The following is a 10,160-nucleotide window of genomic DNA, read 5'->3' as shown; positions in this document are numbered from 1 at the left end:
GATACAGACACAATATGAATTTCTAATAATTTTCGTTAAGTATAGAAATTCTAATTGAGTCTAACAATGGTCATATATAGAATTATCTTAATCTTGAGTTCTTAACAGACTCCTATTTATAGATTTGTGTCTTTTGATTTACTCGGTAAGGATTCTGAGATCATAAATCCCATTCCTTGTATTTTGGAGACATGATGAAGTAGGTAGCCGAGAATGTTATTATACGAGATGGAATCCATTCCTTCTTGAGAAAGAAGTACATAAATAATTCTCTTGAGGGTTGATTCGGTACTTGGACTAGTAGGAGCTCCGATTCATGAATGTGTTTTATGAATCATTGTCGAGAATCAATGGTACTCAAGGATAAAGATATAATTAGAGAAGTTAACGGATTTTACCTAGCTCTAATTATGAATTATTTATGGATAATCGATCTATATGCAGTGACTATATCAAATGGACACTTTACAGTTTAGAAGTAATTTATATCTATAATTTTGAGAGTGCAATTCCAAGTTTATAGTGGAATAACTATTGGAATTAATAGAATTAATTAATTAAAGTATTTAATTAATTATTAATTTTATTGGAGCTCAGAATTATAGGTCCATTAGACCCCGCGTCGTCTTAGTAATTCTACAAAACACAAAGGGCAAAATGAGAATTTTAAAATTACGGAATTCTAAAATTAAACACTCGAAAATAATTAATTGAGAATTAATTATTATTTAAATAATATGTTTATTTAAATTTAAATTTGAACACATCTAGTTTTATCAATTTAAAATTATTTGATAAGTTGTTCAAATTAGAATTCAAATTAATTTAAGTTTGACTTAAATTGAAATTTAAATTTGAGTCAAAATTAGACTGCATGATAAATGATAATTTTCTCTTCCTTCCCTATCTGATATTGGCGCCTACACAGGGATAAAATCCATTATCTATGGCCGGCCATAATGGATAAAGGAGAAGAAGAGATTTTGTTCCAAATTCAATAGGAGATAATTAACAAGCTTTATCTTGGAGATAGAGATTGGATTCCTTCTAGAAGATTGACTTATACTCTATAAATAAGAGAATGATAGAAAATTGTGAAAGACAATTTTTGAAACAATTTTTTGCCCTAATTTTAGGGGATGGCCGAAATTCTCATAGAGTGAGAGAGAAAATTTTTTCTCCAAATAATTTTACATCGTGCATGCGTTGGTGTTTGTGGGTATTCGAGTGTTTATTCTAACCCGTTTTGTCTAAGGTGTGCCCACACACGTTTTCGTGGATTCTAGAAATTGACGTGGAAGACATTAGTTTTCTAAACACAAAGCTTTGGAGCAAGGATTGTTCGTGGTCAAAGAACTCAAGTTATCATCCTAATCGGCCGCTAGGTATTATTCCTAATTGAGTTCTTAATAAATAAATTAATGTGATTAATTTATTCGTGCATAAATTAATATAATCTATAGAGTATCTCAAAGGTTTTATGAAAATTTTTGTTATACACGATCCGCCATTCCCCCACGCTTTCGCATCCAAATTCGATTCGGTGACCAACACATGAATATGTACAAAGGCTGTGCATCCAAATATTTTTATAGGAAGTGTAGGTGATAACCTAGATGTTGGATATCAACTTGAAAATACCTGTAATGGTGTTTTGAGTTTCAACACCCTAGTTGGCATCCTATTGATAAGGTAGGTAGCTGTGAGGATAGCTTCCCCCCAAAGATACTTCGGGACCTTATTTGTGAAATGTAGTGCTCTAGCTACTTCTAGGAGGTGTTTATTCTTTCGTTCAGCTATTCTATTTTGTTGAGGGGTGTCATTACACGAGCTTTGGTGAGCTATGCCTTTTTCTAGGAAGAATTTTCCCAAAATCTTGTTAAAATACTCTTTTCCATTATCACTTCGGAAAACTTGAATTTGTGTTTGAAATTGTGTCATCACCATTATGTAAAAATTTTTGAACACCTCATCCACATATGACTATTCTTTTAGTAAGTAAACCCAAATTACCCTTGTGTGATCATCTATGTAAGTGACAAACCATCTCTTTTCCGGTGGTGTTGTGATCCGTGAAGGCCCCCATATATCACTATGTATTAATGAAAAAGATTTTGAAGCCTTGTATGGTTGTAATGGAAATGTGGTACGATGATGTTTAGCTAAGTCACAAAATTCACACTGAAATGAAGATGGATTTTTATTTCTAAATAAGTTTGGAAGCAAATGTTTTAAATATTGAAAACTAGGGTGGCCTAACCTATAATGCCACATCATTATTTGATCCATACTAGTAACATAAATAGATTCAAGACAAGTACTTTGTGTCGGTCTTCTTGATTGGGATCCATTTTCAAAGAAATAAAGTTCACCAATCTCTCTAGCACTGCCAATCGTCCTCCCCGAGGTTAGTTCTTGAAACTCATAATAAGATGGATAGAAGTTAGCTTGACACTTATGATCATGAGTTATTTTACTTATGGACAATAAGTTACAAGACAAATTTGGAACATGAAGGACATTATGAAGTGTGAGAGATGGAGAAACGTTGATTGATCCTATTCCAGCTATGGCTGAAAAGGATCCATTTGCAATTTTGATCTTTTTATTCCATGCACACGGTTTGTAGGATGAAAACAGTTTTAAAGAGCCAGTCATGTGATCTGTGGCTCTGGAGTCAATAATCCATGGACAAAACATATTAGATTTTATACTAGAGAGAATTGTAATGAGATAATTACCCTTTTGAGCTAAAGAACAAGAAGAATTTAAAAATTGTGGAGATTGAAAGAGTTTGTACAGATGGTCTAGTTGTTCCTTTGTAAACTAAGTTATTTTTGAGTTGATTTGCTACCTTTGAGAATCCTCACTCACTGTTTGGAATGCTTTGCCATCACCTCTATTGTTCGGTTCGCCATGAAGTTTTCAGCATGTTTCCTTTGTATGCCATGTTTTTTACAGTGATCACACCATGGTTTCTTTTTCTTTTCTTTCTCCGGATCAAATCCTCTAGAGACTAGAGCCGAACTTTCTGCTTCAGGATTGAGTTTCGGTTCTTGGGCTTTTAGCATTACTCTTCGCCAAGCCTCTTCTCTCCTAACTTCTAAAAACACTTCTCTGATAGATGGTAAGGGTTTTTTTTCCTAAGACCCGTACTCTTATTTCATCTAATTCTTGATTGAGTCCTGCTAGAAACATGTAAACTCGATCATTCTCCTTTCTTTTCTTATGCCGAACACTATCAGTAGGGCAATCTCATTCATCTTCATAACACAAATCCAATTCTTGCCATAAAGTCACCATCTCGTTGTAGTATGTTATGACATCTCGATCTCCCTGCCTAGAATGCCACAGCTTCGTCTTTAGTTCGAAGATTTGTGATGAGTTTTTCAGGTCTGAGTACATCTCACGTACAGCTTCCCACATATCTTTGGCGGTTGGTAAGAATAGGTGGGGTTTCCCAATAGTCGGCTCCATTGAGTTGATGAGCCACGCCATTATCAAAGAGTTCTAAGATCACGATACCTTCAGATTCGGATCACCCACTGCTGGTTTTTTTACCTCTCCGGTTAAATGGCCAAGTTTTCGTCTTCCATCAATTGCGAGCTTCATGGACTGAGCCCACTCCAGGTAATTCTTGCCATTTAATTTGTGAACAGTGATATGAAGAGAATGATCTGCAAATGCTGCTAATGGGTCTGTGCTGCTGGTTATGGCAGTGGTTTCGGACTGCTCATTCTCTGCAGAATCCCTTGAAGAAGCAGAGGTCCTACTTGCTTTGGTCATGGCAGTCTTTGCCATTAAGACTTAAGAGCTAGCTCTGATACCATGTAATTTTTTAGAAGAAAAAGAACTTATTTTCTTATTATTAATATGCGGAATTTACAAGCTATTTATAGGCATAAAACAAACTTAGAAAATCTAACCTAATCAAGAAATCCTAATTGGATTCCAAGTCATCCTTATCCGGACCTAATCAAACATTCTATCCGGATTTCTAAATTTAAAAACATAATATAGAAAGAGATAACTCTTAACTTTTAGAATGATAATCTCCTTAAGAGATAATTTCCTAACTTTCAAAAACCCTACGTCTTCGACAAAATTGAAAAAAATATAATTCAATTCAAACTATTATTGAATATAATTTCATAGAAAAGTTAACTTTTCCTAATTTGTCTATACAAGGTGGTGCTTTGATCGAAAATTCTGATTTTAGATCGCGGATTATAATGAGCGATAGGGTGTACGTTGCAAGTGTTAGAGTACGAGTGATGGTGTACTTGGTGTAGGGTGACAACGAGAACATAGGGAAGGGAGAAAAGTTGATGGCTTAGGGGCAAACCCAACTTGAGCATAGCCGCTTTAAAAAAAAGGCATTCCACTCCGTCATAAGTCTTGCTCATATCCAACTTTAATATCTTGAGACCTTCGTACCTCCTGTCTTATGTCGGATTTTATGTTGAGGCTCATAAGCAACAATAAGATTGTCTAATATGAAGCGACCAAATACAAATGCACTCTACTCATTACAAATAATCTTTGAAAAAAACATCTTAACATGACCAAATAACATTTTAATATTATTCATCAACTTAGTCTATTACTTTTTTATAATTAGCATGTAAGTGATGTATTAAATAACCTGAATGTTTAAAAATGTAGAAGAATATCAAATGTGAAAGTGACTACATAAATGGACTTAAAACTTGTGGTCCTTTTCAACTCGCACTAACTCTTCAATGAATAACAACAGCTAGATTTAGGATTTACAAGATAAGATCAATGTATACTTGGGAAATTTTAATACTCCCCGAGTAGGATAACATATAAAAATAATAATTTGTATAAATGAAAAAAAAGTTAAAAAAGGCCAACAACAAAAAAAAAATATTACGAGGAAAAAGTGAAAGGAAAAAGAGAAGATGAAAATAAAAAAAATCAAAAAGAAAAAAGAAAAAAAATCAACAGTAAAAACACTGTTAATGAATGGTGTTTTCGGCCAAAATAGTGTGTTTTGGTCGAAAAATTGTTCATTTGAACAATATTTATTGATTCTTATTTCTTTTATTACTACTTAAAGAGCACGTGAGAGTAATCGTGTATTAAGTTTTAATTATCGTGTTATTATTAAGAATGTATAAAAGCTCAAAAAGAAACTATAATTAAAAAAATAAGTTTTAGGGTAAGTAGTAAACAAAAAAGAAGGAAAAATAGACTAGAATGAAAGGAGAGAAAACCATAGAGAGCAAAAATAAAAAAAATATAGTGGCACTGTAGCAATACTGTTACGAAAGCTGTGTCAAAGAGAAAGTGCAGTTGTATTTTATTTTTTTGATTCATAATTGTATTTTTTTGATGGTAAAGCAGTTGTATTTCGCCGTTATCATTATTATTAATTTAACTTTTAAATTTATTTTCTTTCTCAAAACGGTTTCACATAATTTATAATATATATTAATAAAATATTTAATTTAATTGATTCTTATTTTTTAAATTTAAAACCATAATTTTATAATATATATTAATAAAAAAATACTATAAAAAATTAAAAATCATAATTCAAAACCAACAATCAACTCCGTTTATTTCGCTGATTCGAATTTAAAATTTGAGTTGAGATATGATTTTGTGTGAGACTTTTTTACTGTAATAAAAAAATTAGATGTGACTGTTTCTGAGAGCTTTTTACTGTAACAAAACTCAAATTCTAAATTCGAATCGGTGAAGTGAACGGGACCGAAGTAAACGGTCTCAAACAAACATCCCTTGATATATTCTACCGTTAATCTCCGAGCGAAAAAAAAAAAAATCTTCCGTTACTGAAGTGTCCATTTTTTTATTAATTTTGAAACGCTAGAATTTGTTTCTCTCTCTTCCCCCCCGTCGGGCTCTCTCTCCCTCTCTGTTCCTTTCGCTCTCTCTCTCTTCCCGTTCCCTTGCATTCTCTCTGTTCCTCTCACGTTCTCTTCCCCTTCTCCCCCTTCCTCTCATTCTCTCTTCTCGTTTGCTTTTTCTCTCGTTCCACGAGGACCTCACGGCGGAGAAAGAAGGTCGCTGTCTGCAGATGTCGTCGGCGGTGAGAGGGAAAGCACGAGCGAGTCACCACCGCAGGGCGTCGGAAACATTGTGGCTGTTGCTTCTTACCTGCAAACAAGCCTCGCCGGCGGTGAGATTTAAGAAATTAGGGTTCAGGGTGAGCAGGGACAACGTAAATGCAGTGTTCTACGCAGAGACGTACCATCCGATCAAAGCAACAAGCATCGACGGCACCGATTTCATCCCTCACGACAGCGCCGTCTATCACGCCTATCTTTGTTCCTCCGTTCCTCTCAATCTTTCGTCTCTCTCTCTCTCTCTCTCTCTCTCGTTTCTCTCTAAACATTGTCGTTTCGTTCCTTACCAAAAATGTGAAATTCTCTCTCTTTTGCAGATGACCCTCTCGGTGATCCCAACCTCCTCGGCGGCTCTTACAGTCTTGCTGCACTCTCTTCGTCGCCCGCCGTTCTCACCAATCCATCGAACACCCTTCGCAAGGGTTTCTTTTCATATCTTTCTTTTGTTTGGTTCTTGAGAAAATCTTTGCTCATTTACTTATGATGAAAAAGGAATATATTAATCAGCAAATAAATTAATTAATTTATTAGAGAAATGTTTATGGCGTTTGGATGGAATGGATCGGGCTATGAGAAAGCGTTGTCGAGGAAGAATTTGCGCTTAGGCACATCGGTAAATTTTCTTTTTCACATTCCTATTTATTTATTTATTCAGAAATCAAGTAGTTTTTTTAATGTATAATTTTCTCTATATAACTTGTATTTTTTTTTTAATTTGCGCTTAGGCACATTGGTGCCGATGTCGCTTAGGGGTCCCTGATCAGCTCTAGGGTTTGGTTTTCTTGCAGATTTGTTTGGTTTTTCCTATTCTCTTCTTATATTTATGATTTTTTATTTTAGGAATTTTATTTGTTCATATTTGCATGACTTGTGAAATTTTCGCTATTGAATCAGTGATATGGAATTTTATATCTTCATTTCTTTCCTTCTTTGCCTCTTTTAGTGTGCTCTCCGCTGTTCGTTTTTCTCTTCTTTCACATTTATGATCCAAGTTATTTGTCTTTTCTGCGGGTTCTGAATCGTTCTTACTCAGCTCTAAAGGTTTGCTTTTGTGTTTTCTCTTCTTATGTTTACTTTTTCTGGCCATCTTGTTTATTCTGGGTATCAATTTAGTTTCTGATTGTATTTACCTTGTTATTGAATTCGTGATTTTGGGAAAAATATTTGGACAATTCACAACGGGGACAAGTGAGTAGTAGTTTTTGTAAAACGTTTGCAATTTTTGTTGAGGCCCTATCTTTCTTAAGGTGATAATTACTCGTGCATTTTTGTTGTTACAAGTCAGGGAGTGTACTTAATAAGAGGGTCCGGTGATCAACTCCATATTTTACGTAGAACTTTACTAGAACGAGGAATTCTTGAGCCATGAAGAGGGAGAGAGATTTGTTCTTTTGGTTTTTTATTTTTTATTTTTTAATGTTGTGTTTGTTCCAATTTAGTGTCCTCATCGTCATTTTGGTTGTAGGTAAACTTCCGTTATTCACCAAGGTGGGTGGAGAGAAAAGGAAATATAAAAAGGAGTGAGAGAGTAAAAAGGGCAAATGATACAGGGAAAACAAAGAATGATGAGTGAAAACCAAAAACTGACATTTCCTAAGTCATGAAGAGAGAGAAAGAGAGAAAGGAAAGGTAAAAAAGAGTGAGACGAAAAAAGGTAAATGAAGTAGGGAAAAATGTAAAAACGGAGTGAGCGAGTAAAAATGGCAAATGATATGGGGAAAACAAAGAATGAAGAATGAAAAAAAAAACTGTCATTTCCTAAGCCATGAAGAGAGAGAAAGAGGGAAAGGAAAGGTAAAAAAAGAGAGACGAAAAAAAAGGTAAATGAAGTAGGGAAAAATGTTTATGGCTTTTGGATGGAATGGTTTGGGCTATGAGAAAGTGTTGTTGAGGTAAGAATTTGCGCTTAGTTAGGCACATTGGCAAATCTTCTTTTTCACATTCCTATTTCTTTATTTATTTATTTAGAAATCAAGTAATTTTTCTAATTTATAATTTTTTCTACATAACTCGTATTTTTTTTTTAATTTTTGGGATTTTTTTCATTATAAAGAGTGAGGGCCAACAGAAATCAAGTTGGGTTCTTGGTCTGCCTGGTGCCGATGTCGCTTAGGGGTCACTGATCAGCCCTAGGTTTGGTTTTCTTGCAGATTTTTTTTGGTTTTTCCTGTTCTCTTCTTATATTTATGATTTATTATTTTAGAAAATTTTTTTGTTCATATTTGCATGTCTTGTGAAATTTTCGCTGTTGAATCAATGATGTGGAGAATAGAACATGTGTGTGAAAATTTCAGCTATAAAGTTCTATGTGCCTTTGTCTAATGGTTATACATTTACTTATACACTTAGCACTCTGTAACTTCTTCCCTTTTATTGTTGATCGATCTATGCCATTATTTTTACTTCTCTTATATTTATTTGAGAGTTCTTCCTTACATCTTCTTAAGCTAGTGAAATCAACCTTTTATATAAGCTTATCTAGTTTTCCATGGTTCCATCATAGAAAGAAACCAGGAAGAATCCCATATCCATATGAAGAGTCCTTTATGTCTTTATCTGGTGCATAGGTAGTGTAAGTTCTTCTCAATATTAATTTATGAATTCTTTTCAGATAACTAATTATTGCTTACTAGACCTAAAGATGGTAGTGTGTAGATTCGTCTTAGAGGTATTTGTGTCACTAATTTAATTAGTTTTTTCGCGTCAAATATTGTTGAAATAGATTTATTTGATTTATCTTAGAGGTATGTGTGTCACTAATTTAATTAGTTTGTTTCATGTCAAATATTAGTGAAATAGATTTGTTTGATATCTTTGATCTCAGCTTTTTTTTCCGCCTTTTTTTTTACTTATTATTCTTACCTTCAACCGAGAGAGAGGGAAAGTGGTTAAACATTCTATCAACCAATTCAATTCAACTGTTATACCAGTGTCGATGTGAGTTTCGTAGTTCTATTTATTTCTTTCTTTCTCTTGGTTTTATTTTATTTCGTTGTCTTGATGTGTATTTGTTTGTCCTATTTAAAACTTGAGTTTGGCATATTCATTTTCATCTTTCATTGTAGGAAATTTCCGCAGCTGGTTGTAACTGGTTGTTATTTTCCTAGCAATGATTTGTTGTCTTCTATGTCTAAAGCAAATTGAGTTTATTTGGTATATTATATGAGAACGATTGGGTTTTAGAAGATGGTTTGATTAGTTACTTTTAAACTAGTAATTGTTCTATCTTAATCTTTTCCGTTAGTAGTGAAAATGACTATTTTTAATGAGTTTTTGTTGGATATTATTTAACAGATGGATGAGTGACCATACAAGAATGGATCGCATAAGGAATAAAGTTATTCGTAGTAAAGTAGGTGTAGCACCAATAGAAGATAAGGTGCGCGAAGGCCGCTTGAGGTGGTACAGGCATGTCCAACGTAGATCGCTAGAAGCACCAGTTCGTGTTTGGGAAGACATTCTTATACCTAATACTAGGAGAGGGAGGGGTAGACTAAGAATTATGTGGACCGAAGTAGTTAGGAAAGACATTCTAGATCTAGGCCTTCAGGAAAGTTTAATTTTGAACAAAGCTGCGTAGAAAAGTGAAATCCATATAGCCGACCCCAATTAAGTTCGGATTAAGGCTTGCTGTTGTTGTGGGGAATTTTTGTTGAATTATCTAACCGAATAGTGAGATTTCAAGATTGGTTGTCATCATAAAAAAAACTTTTTACACAATTCACATTGGGGACAATTGAGTAATAGTTTATGTAAAAACTTATGCAATTAATTTTTCTTTGAGGCCCCTATCTTTCTTAAGGTTATACTTACTGATGCATTTTTGTTGTTACAAGTCAGGGGTGTACTTAAGAAGAGGATCTGGCGATTAGCTCCATATCCCATTCGGAACTTCACTAGAATGAGGAATTCTTGAACCATGAAGAGGGAGAGAGATTTGTTCTTTTGGTTTTGTTTTCTTTTTTTAATTTTTTAAAGCTGTATTCGTCCTGATTTATTGTCTGTCTTTATCTTGATTGCAGGGAAACTTTCCTCCCATTATTC

At 34.0% G+C, this 10,160-nt stretch overlaps 1 long non-coding RNA gene across 1 annotated transcript; it reads left to right on the top strand.

The window, feature by feature from the left end:
- The first annotated feature begins 6,011 nt into the window (after positions 1-6,011).
- On the top strand, positions 6,012-9,460 carry LOC21407363. Its single transcript, XR_002901883.1, has 3 exons — positions 6,012-6,342; positions 6,434-6,729; positions 9,411-9,460. It is a non-coding gene; the product is annotated as an uncharacterized LOC21407363 (long non-coding RNA).
- The last annotated feature ends 700 nt before the right edge of the window (positions 9,461-10,160 follow it).

The sequence above is a fragment of the Morus notabilis genome, unplaced genomic scaffold, assembly GCF_000414095.1.
Source record: "Morus notabilis unplaced genomic scaffold, ASM41409v2 Scaffold98, whole genome shotgun sequence".
In the NCBI taxonomy this organism is placed as follows: domain Eukaryota; kingdom Viridiplantae; phylum Streptophyta; class Magnoliopsida; order Rosales; family Moraceae; genus Morus; species Morus notabilis.
This window is presented reverse-complemented; position numbering and strand designations above follow the sequence as displayed.